This window comes from Asterias rubens, chromosome 9 (assembly GCF_902459465.1).
Source record: "Asterias rubens chromosome 9, eAstRub1.3, whole genome shotgun sequence".
NCBI classification, from domain to species: Eukaryota; Metazoa; Echinodermata; class Asteroidea; order Forcipulatida; family Asteriidae; genus Asterias; species Asterias rubens.
In genome coordinates, this window is record NC_047070.1 from 552,780 (window position 1) to 571,542 (window position 18,763).

Here is an 18,763-nt window from a genome sequence, read left to right on the forward strand (position 1 = left end):
CTCCAGCACGACTGACTGCGCTATGACATGTTGTCCTTCCCACATTTTCTTCACCTAGTTCTTACATCACATTAAGCTGAGAATGTGCTACACTCTGCTCTTCCAACCAGGTTGCTAAGTACAGACCATTAAACGGGGTGATTGTGATGTTTCAGCAGAAGTAATAGTAGCACTTAAAGCCATTATACACTTTCGGAACAGAAACAAAATAAAAGTTCACAGATTGTCAAATAACTTTCAGGGTTTACAGAAGGTAATGGTAATTTACTTTTTGAGAAAACATTAAAACAATTATCAATTCTCGACATCGATAATTACCATAGAGCTATATATATTGCTTTATGAGAATTACAGATTTATTTTAAACACATGTCATGACACGGCTAAACGTGCCGAAACAAGGATGGGTTTTCCCGTTATTTTCTCCCGACTCCGATGACCGATTGAGCCCAAATTTCCACAGGTTTGTTGTTTTATAAATAAGTTGTGATACACGAAGTGTGGGCCTTTGGACCGTACTGTTTACCGAAGGTGTCCAATGGCTTTAAAGGCAGTGGACACTATTGGTAATTACTCAAAATAATTATCATCATAAAACCTTTCTTGGTTACGAGTAACGGGGAGAGGTTGATAGTATAAAACATTGTGAGAAACAGCTCCCTCTGAAGTGACTTAGTTTTTGAGAAAGAAGTAATTTTCCACGAATTTGATTTCAAGACCTCAAGTTTAGAATTAAGAGGTCTCGAAATCGAGCTTGGTCTCGAAATCAAGCATCATGTGACAAGGGTGTTTTTTCTTTCATTAATATCTTGCAGCTTCGACGACCGATTGAGCTCAAATTTTCACAGGTTTGTTATTTTATGCATATGTTGAGATACACCAACTGTGAAGACTAGTCTTTGACAATTACCAATAGTGTCCTTTGGCTTTAACGTGCAATGCCCCTTGTGAAAGTTGACTTCTTTTGCTCCATTTTGTTAACGGCCCATTTTGGCTTCCCCCTCAAATTTGTATGGCTTACACACCAAAGGAGTCACCACTCAAAGTTCAATGTCTATGTAGCTGATATGTAACTGGTTCTCCTCGTATTCTCGTAGCAGAATTAATTTATTTTTGCTTGAGATACACATTTCATAGGCGTTGCTCTGGGATTGGACAAGCAGTCGGTCACGTTACAGCGATCGCTGGTACTTGCCAAATCTTTTGAACAGGAATGTTGGTAAGGATTGAGGAAGAAACATCAACACAAAGACAGACAACACAGAACAAGAGCATTTGTTTTTTTAGAATGTACTCCTTATAAAGCAGAACCTCAATGTATGTGTTCGTTGTAACGATAATTGAGGGAAGAGCTGTTCCTTCTCATTATACGGGTAATAAAACTCTTCTTGCATGATCATCACTTTGCTAAGGTGGCCTTGAACGGTCACCAACAATTTAAACATTGACGACACTATTGACGTTGTTGGTGTCCAGTAACATTCACCGGATTTGCCTAAATTTATTTCATTCCGTTTTTCTAAAAACTGAACACTATCTTGTCTGTTCGACTTTGACCAACACAGTAGACAGTAAACCGGTAATTACAGCTCGTGGCGCTCTCGAATCCTAGGTCGTAATATTATTATTTAATTCCATTCAATCACAACACCTGGGTCTTATACTAGATTGCATTTGGCATTTTGATTCGAAACAGATGTGTCCCACCTCAGTGAACTAACAAATAAAATGTCCTTGGATTTTTCACGGTGACCTGGATCATATAAACCGTTTGACAACATTTTGTAGCCCTATCTTGATGGACAAGCTTGTTGTGGTCACAGCGAACAAGTGAAGGATCCATATAATAAATCAGTATAAATCATGCGTCTGAGTTACTTATAACGGGAAATAATGTACAATGGATTGATAATTTACTGTTTCTTGCTTGTGACTTTAAAACTAAAAGACACTCACAAAGTATGCATACTCACGTACACAGCAGCGCCAAGTCACACATTATAACATTGGGAACCCGTACTCAGAGCCACTCTGTTCAATTGTCCCTATAGAATCAGATATTTTACTCCCTGTGGTAGTCACGCTACTATGGACATACTCAATGTTTGTCATGTTCACAGTCACTGCAGAAACAGCGCACCATGCATGATACTCGATCCCAGTCAATGTTGCATGGTCATTGATGGACCCCTGGGCATGAGGATGAATGGTGAATGAACCATTGTTTGAAAAAGCCCGCTTTAGGGCAAAACATGAGCGAAAATATGGTTATCCATATAGCACGTAATGTCCCTGACGTCATTGTGAGCCAATAGTGTACAAGTGGTTGTTTAGCAATGGTTTGTTTGACTTTTTGGTCATATTTGAATCAAGCGACTTCGGCTACGGCTATGACTCTGGCTGATGGTTTTAACGAAATTGTTGCAAAATAAGACCGTTCAACGATCCGGGAATATAGCCACTACGAAATAGCCTCACCCCTGTTCCCAAAATAATGGCCACGAGTGGAATTGTAGCCCTAACCCCGTTCCAATCACTTCATTCCAAGTCGGACTCCCTCGATACAAAACACTTATATTCCTCGATGGCACCAATCTCGCCACACATTCACACTTTTGGGAAAAACAAGACATTTTTCTGGGAGTTCACAGGGACAACAACTCAGTACTAATCAAGTACATGATAGAAAGTATTTTTCCTCAACATACTTTAAACCTGTTGTACAAAACTCTGATTCTCCCTCTCTTTGATTATTGTGATGCTGTTTGGGGCAATTCGGCCAAAGCTTTTCTTTCCAAACTTGATATAATCCAAAACAGTGCTGGTAAAGCTATCCTTTTGCTCCCCCGGAGAACTCCCACACCCACTATTTGATCTACTCTTGGCTGGGAGTCTTTAAGTGCCAGGACAAGTTTTCACTTAAACGTTTTAAAATATAAAAGTCTTACTTCCACACTGCCTCCTCAACTTTGTAATGTTTTTAATCATGGCGCCACTGCCCCTTCATACAACACCAGATCGAGATCACAAGGTAATTTAGTTCACCCACTGCCTAAAACCAACTCAGGAAAACGAAAATTTGCTGCTCTTGGGTCAACTCATTTAACCAACTCCCCCTTACACTAACACATCCCTTGCTTAGCAATGTAGCATGTTTTAAAGTTCAGTACACAAATTTGAGTTTTTAATATGTGGGGCTTTTTGGTGTTTTTCCTGGCTGGACAAGAATGTTAACCTTTGTCTCTATTGTATATTTTGCTATTTTTTAATATTTATTAATATTATTGTAAATATATTTTTTATATTAATACAATTTTTTTTATGTGTATGTAGTTACCGAGTACCTCTGGAAAACAGTTACTGAGAGGTTTCCCCAGGATAAATAATAAATAAATAAATAATAATAAATAAATACTCTTCTCAACCTTGCAAGCTCACTTTAAAGATTACTCTAATCAGCGATTGACAGTGCGTGAAGGTTGTATCCAGCGCAGCGATATCTACAACATCCAAGGATGTCACATTCTGTTCAAGTATCCGTGAGTCCAACTTTACACCAAAATACAACAACAACTCATCACAACAACAACAGGCCTGTGCCTTTGGGCTTGTCCTATCGCAAAGACCATTCTACCCACAGTGCTCAAAGAATGGCATATTGTCTTGCAAAAGGTTGTCGTGGAAAGCCCTCAGCTTGGCAACCCTCTGAGACTTGGGCCTGGAAAGGTAATACACAAAGGTTTGTCTGATTTTTCTTGATTGCATGCTGTGAGCATCACCAGGCTTTCTCCCACTCTGGGAGTCTGAAGCGGTCAGAGTAGCCCCCTAAACATGTCAACGCTTCTCTCCCATCTTTATTAACGTCCAGTTGACTAGTTTTGAAATGATGGAATTCTAAGAATCATTGTAGAACGAGATAAATGTTTATCAGTGAAAATAGTGTGCTGTATCTCACAGCATGAACTTCATCAGTCAGTTAAAATAATTGCCTTTTAAAAAGTCAACCGAAGACTTATATGTTAATATCAATGAAAAAGATTAGCTCGCATAATTGTAAGCCTCAAAGAAAGACTCTGTTTGTGTCGAAGTGTCAGGCCATTAACTATTTTCTGCATTTGTACCAAAGGTTATTTGGTTGGTAAGCAGTTTGCCTCATAATATGAACTATTGTTAGCTTCGTATGAGGTACTATTATATTAGCCCAGAATTTGGAACAAAATGAACGATTTGTAATTAATATGAAAGCTTACGCCGACTTAAGTTTTAATTTTGCGACAGACTATTCAGTAGAAGCTATGAAGATCGTATATTTTGTTCAATTAAGTTAAAAAAAAAAAAAAAATGGGCAGAAGTTCTGTTGCGCTTAATCATATCCGACGGGTGCTTCAACGTGCCCATCATTAATATCAGTAGTTCATATTATTATTATTATTATTATTATTATTATTATTAATCATAGTTTTTCTTTTACAACATGCCGTACGAAGAGCTCTATTTAAAAGACGATAGCCACCAATACAGTACCATATAAAGGTTTTACCAAGCAATGCCGTGATGCAATAGCCAGACGTGCCAGAAACACCATGTAACCCCTCATTATCACGAGAAGAGTACTGGTTCTTAAAACATGCAATACACAACACATTCAACCAACCGTAACAGTTTATTAACGTCCCGTGTGAAGGACAGAGCAATGACAATCAAGTGTCTTGCTCTAGGGTACACGACCGGGAGCCGAACCCGCACTCCAGCAACGCCATGCAGAGACCACTCAGGCTAGACACTCGACACGTAAAGTTAGCACAAGCGTGCATCAAATAAAACGTGACTAAAATATAAACTATAAACCGTAATTCTCTGTAAACACGACAGCTAATTAAATTATCACAGATTGGTTGACCCGTGCTCACGAAAACCAGACAAAGAAACTATAGAGAATAGCAATGAAAGTAGAGAAGAGCAAAGAAAGTAGAGAATAGCAAAGAAAGTAGAGAAGAGCAAAGAAAGTAGAGAATAGCAAAGAAACTAGAGAATAGCAATCTAGAACATTAAAGAAAGTACATAGTTATAGCAAAGACACCATAAATAGAGATTATAGTGAAGCAGTACATCACAAAACATCGAAGAACTTCTCTTGAAACCAAATCGAAACAAAATTCACTGAATGTTTATAGACCAGTTTTTCTTGTTAAGTGTGTGAAGTCCCCTCACCCTCCCAATTGTTCTTGCACGCCACCCCCCCCCCCCCCCTATGAAAATTTCTAATTACGCCAAAAGCAAATCCGTATTTAAGGGGTGGGATGCGACAAAACTGTTTTAAATTGAGGGAATGACATCCTTTTTTCAGTGAGCTATGCACAAATAAAAAGTTTACTTAATGTGGGCATAACACTTTTCATTTTGTTATCATTAATGATCGCGTAAAATTGCTGCGGATTTATTCTCAGTTGTAAAGCAGCAGACAATTAAAGCAAAATTCATTAGTTGCCGCGTCAAAAAAAGAATGAAAATCTTATAAATAAAGGATAATTTGAAGGTGAGTTGACTCGCCGAGACGGTAATAGATTTCACAAACATAACCTTTAGTTCAACGGCATTCACAGAGTCGATTGCCAAACGACTTGAATTGACATGAGATTATTGCAACGGAAGCCTAATTATTTCATTCCAATGCCTACGAATAAGGTGTGTATAATAAACCTAGCCTAATTAAAGTTTGAATCAGCAAAGGTAGAGTGTTTAAAGTGCGGAATGCCGCCGCAGTAAATACACAACGCCAAAGGAAATCAGGCCAAGTTTTCTTGCATAAAAGCAACCAGTAAATATCACTTCATTAAAGCCTCCATACACGCTCGATTGGTAATCATCAAAATATCGAAAAGAATGCATTTTTCTTACTCCTATTTTGAAGTTGTTGTTTTGTTTTGTGGGGCCCAGTATTTCCAGAGAGTTGGTTCCAAATAAAAATCGGGCAGCGTGTGGTAATTATATTGCCCTCCCAACGTTCAATTGTTATTTTCCACTAATTGAGAGTTCCTTCCACAGAATGTAATCAACTCAAATACAGAACTTTGGTCGATTAGTTCAATAAGGCACCCACAAGTTGGTGCAAAACAAGGTGTACGCTTATGGTTATCGGCTGATTGTACTTATACAGATAAAGTGTAGTATGGGGGCAGTGGCAGCTACTGGAGGATAAGAATAATACCCCCCCCCCCCCCCCCCGTCAGTTTCCCTCCCAACGCCAATCTTCGAGGAAGGTTGCGCCGTATAAATACTGTGATGTAGCGGTCTAGAATTTGAAAATAACACCGTTTCCGGAAATAAAACTACAGACTGAAGCGAATACTTTTTTAATTAAAACACGACGGGCCGAATTTGATGAAACTTGGTCGTAAATGCATTATTCAATCGTTTTCAATCATTCCAATCCTTCAAAGTTTTACATTTACTTCTAGAATGGTTCCTGTATTTCATTAATGGGTTGAGATTTTACTACGAGACTGTACCTGTATGGTGATCTTTGAACTAATTATTCGTCCGATCAGAACAAGACAATTCCATAATCATGGAGATGTGGGTATTACAAGTCGATTGGATTGAATGGCTTCAAGCTGTGCATCCCACGCTGTCCTTCAGAGCCTCATGGGGAGTTTATAATCGTCTTTACCTGATTGCAGACATCCTACAGAGTTGGGTTTAGTCTCTATACTTGCCTGGTCACTTAAAGATGCTATGTCAGATTTTTGGCCCCCAAACATTAAAAAATTGATTTTTTTTTGAGTGAATGGTATTTCAAAGAGCATCACCCGCTCTAACGAAACAAAATTTAACTTTTACTTTTAATGGTCAGGAACCATGACACAAATCTAAAACGTTTCTTATAAAACACATAAGAATTGGTCACGCGAAAAAATAATTTTGAGCACTGAATTTCACTGCTACTAATAATTAGCGGACTTTTTCGAGCTTGTAACTTTCTCGACCTCCATCAAAATACCTATTGAATTTTAAATCAACAAAATTTTGGGGTCAAATTGGCCAAAAGTCTGACATAGCATCTTTAAAAGCAAGCAGCTAAAGGTCTGTATATGAAAATCGTGTTTTGGTGTGCTTCCATCATGGCAAGATCCAGATACCATCAACAGATCGTATAAGTTTCATCCGATCAAAATGTTACACTTGCATTATTTTATTTTCTGGAACATGCCATTCTTTTAGGCTACTATGTGGAAGCTGACATGGGGGAATTGATGATATTTTGAGGGGAAACATGCATAAGTTAATAGTAGAGTATAGTTTAGGCAACAGTGGGGTACGCCTACGACACTAGATAGATCGACCTGATAAAACGGTCAGCAGTGCCATGTGTACTGGGGGTATGTATGAGGTATAAAGAGATAGAGGGCGCAACATTAAAGCAGTGAAGGCATAGATAGATAAATTTTGTTTTGCTGTCGTTCGTTTTCAAAAAGCCAAACTAAAAACATTGCAAACATTTATTCTTCTGAGTGCCGTTTTACTCACATGAACCTGTCAATGTTGATCGGAGGTTTGGCGCCAAACGACTGGTCTGATTTGCATATCGTGACTGTTCTTGCACATTGTTTTGTCCTAAGAAATGTCGAAGCAGAAAAGTCTCGTCCGAACTGAAAGACATGTATTGATTTAGAAGTCACCAAAACAGACTGACTGCTTGGATTTTTTTGTTCTTCTTTTTGGGGGAGGACTTTTGACTGTATTTTGGGGAGACACTGACACTGTTCCTTATCCCATCGTGCGATTTCTGTCTTCTATATTTCGCCTGGGGTTAAACATAGGCAGCTTCATGAGTGACATAGAGTTCAGGTCCTTCTGTGTGATAATCACACGCCTCGTCTCTCCAAGGCGCTAAACTCCCCCCCTCCCCCCACCCACAGCGTTCACTAAACTGTGCCCCATTTCAATCTGCCGGGGTAGAGTGTTTCTAGGCTTCGGTATTGGACACGTTAGTGGTGAAAGTGGTTACGTGACACAAACTGCTTACTCGTTGTGACACAGCATTACGCAGCTCTGACATTGTAATCAGTATGTGGAGACACTGTAACTGGATTGATTAATCTGTGGCAGTATGTGTTTAAAGAAGAGCCACATAGCCTGGACTCGCTGTAGGTACGACTCGGACATCATACCCATGTCCAATATCCTCAATCTTAAAACTTATGGAGATTGTACTGTCTGAAATAAATAATATACCAAAGGAGGGGCACATCTTAAAACTTGTTCAGCAGTCATTACTGTAATTCTTAAGTTTGTGTGGAAATGACGACACAAAATGAAAACAAAATGAACCAATTTGACCAGTGTAGTATCTTGTATGCCAGGAAATGCACATGAAAGAACAAGCTCTCTACTTTATAAGATTATGGTCTGATATGGGGGAAAAGTTTAATTTGAAAGTTCAATGCTAGGTTCATGCTAGTTGTATATACTATCTCCTACAGAAAAATACTAAAAAATACTGTCGAAAAGTATAATAAAAAAATAATATAAAAAAACACTGGCTTCTTTCTATTGCATTACTCGATATGAACCACTATCTTGAAGAATTCGCCGAAAACATCCAAAAAGTAATCACCTTGCTTGATGCCATTCACACAGATAAGTCCATACCATGTGCCAATTGAAATCCCTAAATCATTGAATGTTTGAATGCGCCGATTGATTAAAACGAAGATGTTGAATATCAGGGGAGTAAGCTCTCATGGGATGTACGGTCTGGTTGAGCTGAATACACAAGGGGCTAAGACGGGGGTCTAAGACGGGGGTCTAAGACGGGGGGGGTCTAAGATGGGTCTCCCGTGGTAAGACATTAATCAAGATATGCTGCTTATTACTCAAAGCTAATGACACATTGTCCTCAGAATGGATTGATAGAAATCGAACGCACTTAATGCCAACATTTACGGTTTGGAAACTAGTTGGGTGTGTCACAATTTATCTTTAACAATCTAAGCAATGACTGTGCCCCCCCCCCCCAAGCCTTTGCAATTATGTACAGATTTCCTCGTTGTATGCAAGAAATATCCTCGTTAAGTTTCAGACTAAAATTGACTCTAATCAACTGAAACTTAAGTGATAACTGAAGACGATTTTGTTTCACGTTTCTATCGATTAAAGTGATTTTCAGTTTATTTCTATGAATGTACCTGTCACTCACATTCGATCCTTCCTGCAGATTCGGGATATTTTGTTAAGTCTGAATTTTATCAGAAAGTAAGTCTTTGACAAACTTGAGTGCTGGGAACGGATCCTTTGAAATAATAACACGGTAATGACGTTTGCTTCTACATCCGGCAGTCCCTCAATGTTTGATAAGTAAACTGTCATCAGATACCAAAAACATCATCTGCGCACGTTTTATTTCAAGAATCATACCCAGTCTGTCCTCGAACCATATTTCAGTTTCATTATTTTTATCTTCTTCAATTATTAAAGCATTTCAAACAAACGTAGTCCATTAGGCATCTATTATGCATGGCAAACATTGCTAGCAAACAAAATCGGAGCAGCTCATCCCATGAAAAAACTGCGACATCATTAAAGCAGAAGTAACAAAACGATGAACCAAACATCATTAACAGACCACTTATTTTGAGAAGGTAACCCTGAAATTGGGTCAGTGTTGAGTGTCCTTAGTACTCAATAAAGAATAGTCCTTGGACAGTAAAATTAAAATGCCACTTCATGGTCTGCTGAGATCATAATCCAAATAACATAACAGCGGTAAGCGTTTACACGAACGCGTTATAACTGATTGCCACTCGTGTTAAGGCGTTTCGATTGAGATGATATCTGTTAAATAAATTTCCAAAAGGCCGCCCGAGAAAAACAATTAAAGCAAGAGGAAGCCTGTTTTTTATCCTGACCTAAAAACAGACAACTCTGATTAATTTGATGAGACATAACATGTTACATAGATTAATCATGTTAGTGTATGAAACGCAGGTGCAGCGCTCATTCTGAAATCATTAAATCTTATTCTTGAACCACTGTACGGTAATTGTTTGTACCCCATTTTAGTTCCGAGCCATGTTTTGAGTAGCGCAACGGCAAAAAACACACCACGAATTGGACAAGAAAAAAGTTAAAGACAATTTTATGCACACAAGAAACTTGAAGGCACATCGTTGCACTGTGCAAAGTGAGTTGTTAAAACCGACACCATGATGTTGTCAAAAGGGAAACGTACAATCATACATGTAGCTCTTTGCAAACAGACGAGGAGATGAGAAAAACCGTTTTGATAGAAAAAAACATATGAATATTTGCAGTCATTGGATCACAACTACAAATGGGCCTGAACATCCACAAAGGAATATTTCGGTAGTCAAAGTGATCAACTGACATTGGCCTTTGGCCTATTGGATGAGAACATCCAATAATAATTATCCCCTATGACCAAACTAAACTAAAACTGGCAAACTTTCATAAAAGTAGGTCCGTTACTTTTCGCAAAACACAAAAACACGTTTGTGGCCGTTTCCGAATTTAGCGGCTTTCCGCTGAATCTGCAGCTTTGATCTCAACGGCTTTACACCATATTGAAGTACATGTTCCCCATTACCGACACGGTTCATCGTTCTGTGAAGGGTTTGATGCACGTTGTTATCAGCAAATCGAAATCGAAACAAGCCTTCCCTCCCGTTTAAGACTTTCAAACACCTTTTTTTTTTTTGGGGGGGGGGGAACCCGGGTTTTTTTCTGTTTCCGTCACAATAAAATTGCCTTCTCCCTTTTAAAGATATCTTCCTTCATCAATTAATTACCTTTTCTTCTTCCTCTCATATTTGATTTTGTCATTGTGTGTTTCCAACTTATTGTGCCCAAACCAGCCTTGCCTTTTTGTCTTCACATTCTTTCCGACTCGCTCTCCATCTTTATTCATGATTTTCCATTTGCATATGTCTGTTACGCTTGTTTGCATGTTGATGTGTGTTGCCATTATCATTCGAAAAAGACTCTGCTAGGTCGAAACGTCGGGAAAATAACTATTTTCGCCTAATTTTAAATCATAAAATCTTTTTGCTGAGTGGGAGGGGCATCCTATATTTCCATACATTATAAATAAATGGGAAACCCAAAGTCAAATCGATCTGGGTGGGATTATATTTTGCTCTTTATAAATAAACAAAGTTCAAGCCAGTCAGTTGGTCTCTAAATCAATGTCTCTTTGTGTCACTAGATGAATATTTCAAGGGGAAAACGTGCGAACACAAAAGCCCCCGAGTTGGGCCAGGCCAGTCCAATTGAAAACACATCGTTCCTTTGTACTGCGGACCATTAGCTAGGAAAGACAAGTCGTCCTTCACTTTAAAACCTTCTCTTGTGTTTACACATGTTGACTTCGACATCGAACTTGACTTGTATATAGATCTATAGATGCTTAGGATGACTATGGCATTCATATTTTATGTATGTACCGTGCCATTGAAATGACTCTATTTTTTTTTAATTCAGGAGTACATCCATCCCGTGTGCATGATTTATTTGGCAGTAGAGGGCGCTTTCAAAGCCGAGTTGCCCTGTAGATAGAATTTTGATTGCAAAGTCACAGCCAGAGATTTTGCCAACCGTGGTTGGAGTATATGGACAACCATAAAATGCAAAACAAAAACAGATGGCCACAGTTTGTAACAATCTCACACAACTGTTCAAAACAAATGTTGATTTGTTGGAGACAAAGGCAACCGTTCATGTAACTGTAAGTTTGCAAAAATGTTGATTTAGTCAGAACATCTGTGTGTTTACAGATTTGATTGATTGTCTAACATTTGGCCGTCCATGCAAGCCAGCTCGGTTTGTTTATCAACAGTGGAAAGGTCTATAATTATAAATGCGTTCCGTTGAGGCGAGAGTCATCTTTGTATTATTTTGTTCATGATGCAATTATACAATTTGCCTTTATTCGGCAAATAAATGCTCACGACTACTCATCCCTTTATGCCAACAGAGGGCGCCAGGCAACTACGCAAGTGGCCGGCACAAGATTATTCAGAAGCATTTTCGAGATGATTATCTGTTAGTGAACACCTTCCACACATCTTAACTTTGCAGCTTACCGTACTGAGTACCATGTCCCTGGACTTTCTTTCAACAGAATTAAACTACATATACGCACTACAACGTCATCAAACATTTCTAACAAACTTAATATAGATCTTAATAATCACACTAATTAAAATTTTCAAAGAAAGAATACGGAGGAAGGGGTATCATGGGCTCCGCCTCTCGGTGTGGGGTAAATCTCTGACGTTATTTTGTGTATGGTTTGAACATTCGTTGATGTTTGGTTTCCAAGGGTTGGAGAGAGATGTTAAACTAAAGCTCAGTCGACAGAGCGCGGGCAAGAAACGACAGATAACGAATGACAGAAAACGTAATGTGAGGGCGACTGCTGATATATCAACCATCTTACATCATCTAACTAAACAGGGATTGAGGTTAAATAATAACACAGGCTATAACAAAGTGGAAAGCATGAATCAGACAAAACTTACTTCCAAAAAATAAAGTACATTTTATTGATAATCTACATCCACTTAAACCGCAATTCTATAATCTAATAAAGCAAATAAACAAAAAACATCAAAATCATTAAAAAGTAAAAGTTAAAATTTCCCCAATGCATGTAGTGCATTCATTGGTAAAACACACAATAATAATGTCCTTATAATGGAAACATCGTCGATCTTTTCATATGAACCTCTGCCTCAGAATAAGGAAATAAGTAAACAAACATATAAATAATTCATAATTTACAATATTATCAATAATAAAGTAATAGGGGCCTAAATAATTCACAGTAACACCACGATTGTTTTATTAAAAGAGAAGAAAAACAATAATAAACAAATAAATACTATGACTTATGAGACTTCTTGCGGCCATTACACTCGGGGGTTAGTTTCATAAAACAATCTTGAGAATTACATGATTGGACTTAAACTAAATAATGGCGCTGCAGAACTCCTGCCGTACAATAATATACTAAACGATTGGTACCAAACCCAACTGCGTTATAACAGGAACATGCAAACGTGATGACGGCATTTATCGCTTTTAGAGTAATTCAGCTTAAGAGTAAATGAAACTGCAACAATATGCTGAACTTCTCGGTTGACACAAAAAACAATTAAAGCAAACTTCAACGAGAGGTTATAAAAAATGTTTAAACGGAAAACAAGTTTGAATTTTTACAGAGATTCACCGAAGAAGCTTGACAAGAGCAACTGTGGTAGACCAAGACATACAGTAATGGGAACCGTGACAATTAGGGTTTAATGTAGAATGTGGATTTTATAAAATGTGGGTAGAAATGGGTCTAGTCAGGAGTAAAGTATATGGTACTGTGCTACTCCTGCATAAATTGAACTTAGGGTAAATGGGTCTAGTCAGGAGTAAAGTAGATGGTACTGTGCTACTCCTGCATAAATTGAACTTAGGGTAAATGGGTCTAGTCAGGAGTAAAGTATATGGTACTGTGCTACTCCTGCATAAATTGAACTTAGGGTAAATGGGTCTAGTCAGGAGTAAAGTATATGGTACTGTGCTACTCCTGCATAAATTGAACTTAGGGTAAATGGGTCTAGTCAGGAGTAAAGTAGATGGTACTGTGCTACTCCTGCATAAATTGAACTTAGGGTAAATGGGTCTAGTCAGGAGTAAAGTATATGGTGCTGTGCTACTCCTGCATAAATTGAACTTAGGGTAAATGGGTCTAGTCAGGAGTAAAGTAGATGGTACTGTGCTACTCCTGCATAAATTGAACTTAGGGTAAATGGGTCTAGTCAGGAGTAAAGTATATGGTACTGTGCTACTCCTGCATAAATTGAAGTTAGGGTAAATGGGTCTAGTCAGGAGTAAAGTAGATGGTACTGTGCTACTCCTGCATAAATTGAACTTAGGGTAAATGGGTCTAGTCAGGAGTAAAGTATATGGTACTGCGCTACTCCTGCATAAATTGAACTTAGGGTGTCATAAAACTCTCAATACCAACTTTATCAAATAAATCTTTTAGAGCATCAAACTTCCATCATCAAGTCGCATTACGAGTTTACATCCAGTACATTTGATGTAAACTTGCGACTCATTTATCCTATGACACCACCACCATTACCTGTTCTGTTCTGAGAGCAAGCGAAATGCAACAGGACCCATAATGACTGTTAATTCAATACTATAGCATAAACTTTGTTCTACACGTTGGATCCTCTTTCATTCAATGTGACTGCCGATTCAATATTATAGCATAAACTTTGTTCTACACGTTGGATCCTCTTTCATTCAAGGTGACTGCCGATTCAATATTATAGCATAAACTTTGTTCTACACGTTGGATCCTCTTTCATTCAATGTGACTGCCGATTCAATATTATAGCATAAACTTTGTTCTACACGTTGGATCCTCTTTCATTCAATGTGACTGCCGATTCATATGAAGTTACATTCATGCTTGTTAAAAACCTACACACGCCCAATCAAAAGAAACAAAGTATGGCGGTTTTGATAAGTGTGATTTTGACAGGCAAGTGCTTTCCACTTCAACGTGACGTCGCTTCCGATTAGAGAACATTATAAATTGAGAAATGATGCATTAAGAAAGTAGAGACAAGAGGCTGGGATAGGCTTCAACATAAACATGGACCTTTGGAGCAGGGAACTAAGGAAGTACCCTTTGAGCATAGAACTAAAGAGGTACTCTTGACATACGTCTGGTTACCAGTCAGCAATCAGTATTGAACTTTAAAGGGAAGGTATACGTCTGGTTACCAGTCAGCAATCAGTATTGAACTTTAAAGGGAAGGTATACGTCTGGTTACCAGTCAGCAATCAGTATTGAACTTTAAAGGGAAGGTATACCTCTGGTTACCAGTCAGCAACCAGTATTGAACTTTAAAGGGAAGGTATACGTCTGGTTACCACTCTTAAAATAATGGCAATATGTTTTTTTGTTAGAAGCCTACAGCAGCTTTCGACTGTATAAAGCATTTTAAAAACATCCTACTCCGAAGTAGTGTGGGGTTATATGTCGACAGATAACCGTATTTATGCCAAACAATTTGAATCCAAGGAGCATTACAGCCTGTATTACGTATACATCTACAATCGGATTTAAAGAATCATAAACCAAAAACCAAAGATATACCTTTGCCTTCATTGAGGAAAAGTATACATCATCTATGACCCTTTTCGAAATAACGATTTAATCTTTCTTCAGGCTCTGTCAGTTATTAAGAAAACGTGCGCATTCCTAACGGGGCTTTAAACACAGGGATGTGGAGCCCCTAGACTTGATTCAAGTCCTATTCTCGTGTGAGAGGTCCCTAGCTATTACCGCAATTTACTATGAAACAACGTCGTAGCATACAGTACAGTGCGCGCTCGCCGTCAAAATGGCCTGTCCTGCATGCGGAACAGGTTTTGGAATGTAGAGCATCACAAAACAGTAGTTTTCTGGGGATGGCACGGGATTGGGACTTGGGTCAAGTCTGTGGAGCCCCAAGCTCAAAGCCTTGGTTTCAGAGAAGCATTATTACGTTATAATACACGCCATTGAGAAGGGCGCCCTCGTCTAGAGGTCAAAAGAAGGTTGGCCATTTAACCATACATGTCCGGTCATATTGATGAATGCGGGGAACAATGCCCAACTTTCTTCATGTTCTTATGAAACAAAACCGTTATTTTGCATTACGACAATAAATAAATCATTGATAAGCAAAGTGGCAACAAGCAGCAACAAGCACAACTTTACTGACTGGACCTGTACATTAAGTCAGTAAATGTCAAAACTAAATCAATAACAGCTATATTAGGTTTGGGTAAATTGTCTATAACATATACACCCAAACCAAAAAGAGTACACTCCAACAGTGGCCATCATATCTCAAAAATGCCATAACCGAAAAGTAATCGAGTATGGTTTGCGGTATAGCCACCTTGGACATAACCCTTTTCTTAATTAGTTATTTCTGAAAACCACCAAGACTATGAGAGAGATGTTTCTATATTGTAAAGGATGCAAAACTTTACTATATTATCCCACCACATAGCTTCAAATCATGTAGAGAACTATCGTTACAATGTATTTATTAATATAACTCATAAAAAGTTCCCTTGATAAATTTATCCATATCTGGATGGCTCAAATGCTTTTCAATAAATCTATAACAATTTGCATCGTGGGAAACGGAATACTAATAGTAATATTTTAAGTTTGTACGCCTACACAATACATGTACCTTATCTTTTTTGGCACAGCATTATGTCTGTATATCGGTCACACACTATACATTTTGGGATATCAATAACATCTAAAGATAGAAACAAAAAACCTACTCAGTCAAACTGAAATCATGCACCCCCAAACTACAATTCAAGTCCAAATATGTACAAATTATATCTCAATCAAAGGGATGCCGACAAATAAAAAAAAAGTAACCCTACCACTTAATAAAATCAAAGATCAGAACCCAATTTCACAAAGCTGCCTAAGCAGAAATAATCACTTTAAAAAAAGTATAAAAATCAAAGAGGATACCAGTAACAAATGCCACATGTGGTATGGTATTTTGGCTGGCAACCTTATTTTGGTAAGCTTAATTTGTTTGCAGCTCTATGAAATTGAGCCCTGTGCCTAATATAATAGAGCTTCCAAGCACAAAATATTGCTTACAAGTTTTCTCCTGAACAATGAGGTCCTTGACTTTGTTATGTTGAGATTAAACTGGACGTTATTGGTTCCAATCCCGCTCTAGTCAATGTGTCTTTGTTCAACGCCACATTGTTGAGGTTTTGAGTACAGCAAACCTTGACAATAACACATGAACTCGAGGTCCGTCAAATAAAGCTGCAGTCATCACTGGACGTAAGAGGCTTTCTCTTGTTCAATGTTTTGTCTTATTACTGGTTAGACATTCAAGTGTTGCCTTCTCATCTTTGATTGGTGCTTAATTAACTCCTCAAAAAACAACCGACAGAACACTTTAAGATGGTTGGTTAACCACTTAGACATATCAAGAGTGTCATTATGAGCGTCTTAAACACTTACATCTCTCAAGTCAATTAAACAACAATCTTAATAACTTTAAAATGATTATTACAATAAATTCCAAAAGGACGTTCTTTCTATAAATAGATGATGCTTCAGGACTGAATATATCGCAAAACCCAAGAGAGACGAAGGATTACAAGTTGATGAGGTTAAGTTCGCATCCGATTTGGGCTCGTTCAAAGATGCAAGTGCTAAGAAGTCTTTGCCAAACTTGAGGCATTTCAGCACTTTTCCACTGTATCTCTTATACCCATGGAATAAAGCCAACACTTCTTGCAAGAGTTTTACATGTGGTTGTAGACTAAGTTTACTAACAAGTTTGTTTTCAGAACTCGAGTAAACTGTAATTTTCAGCTCCATGTGGAATATTCTTAAAACATTTTTTTCTGAATAAACAAATGTAACAAATAAATGTTCCAAAACAAATAAATGAGACCATTGTTGTAAATGCATCACAATGACGTTATGGGTAAAGGGTATAGGAACATGATCATCATGCTTGCACAGACAATGCATGCTGCATCAGGCATCATTTGAAAAAAATGATCAGTTAAATACTATTGTGTATGTACAGTCTGCGCAGCCTAAAAAGAGATTTTTTTGTGACTGACAAGTTAAAAGATGTACATAACAGTCAATTTGAAAATTACAAAAATAATGGATGAATACATCGTACAACGAACATCTTCAAACTCCTCAAAATGTATTCAATTATAGAAATATATAGATATATAGAAACTTGTTTTTACATCAATGTCAAATATACGTACAATTTAGTCATTCAGGCCTCTACTCAGTTAGGCCCTGTACTTAATGCTGTTTGGGCAGTGGCTATGGCTGCTGCAGCCATTAGCACCAGCCAGAGTCAAAGTTGTTTCAATCAAACACAACCTTAATATTTTCCCTAACGTGGTAAGTTATCATTGAGTAGATAATTGAGTTAAATAATGTGTCAGGTAGTAGACAGTTACCAGCTAAATTAATGTGTGCACAGACAAGTGACCAAGACTTAGTGTAGTAATCCCATACCATTACCATAACTACATCATAAAATACTTGTTATCATTACGCCAAGATAAGAAGTATTGTCGATATTACTGTAGTTTAACCCTTACACCAACGTTTGGAAATTACTGTATTTTACCCCATGCTTTCCACAAGCTACCGTCATATCAGATTTTCAAAAATTAACATAGGTATGACATGAATCAAATGGTCCCAAGATATATTTACAAAGAAACTTTTACATGTACGTACTTTCAGAACACTAAGCCATTACCCGCACTTTTAATGTTGGATCAAATCACCTTATGTTATTACTATTGCGATCATTAGTTCTTAAGCATTCCTGAAACCATCCCAACTCCTGGAGTATGCAGCACTAAGAGCCAAATGCTAAGCATTTATATCAACAGTCTCTAGCCATACAGGTACTCATTGACTCTATGGTAATGAGAAGCATTTGTAAGTAAAGTGTCAAGACCAGGATTCGAACCCACAGTCAGGTAGCTCAGCCATCAGGAATTGAGTTTGATGCTCTAGACAGAGCCAAACATGCTACGAGCAAACCTGAAGGGGTAGAGAAATTTTGTGGTTTTTGTTCACTGATTAAAACATGCAATAACAAATGCATTATCACTGAGAAAATAAAAAAGATGCGCTTAAAATTTA

The 18,763-nt window shown here is 37.9% G+C and overlaps 1 long non-coding RNA gene across 1 annotated transcript; it reads right to left on the reverse strand.

Annotated features, from left to right (window-relative positions):
* Positions 1-12,531: 12,531 nt before the first annotated feature.
* Positions 12,532-16,586, reverse strand: LOC117294533. Its single transcript, XR_004519545.1, has 2 exons — positions 14,952-16,586; positions 12,532-14,901 (listed from the first exon to the last, which is right to left on the reverse strand). It is a non-coding gene; the product is annotated as an uncharacterized LOC117294533 (long non-coding RNA).
* Positions 16,587-18,763: the final 2,177 nt, after the last annotated feature.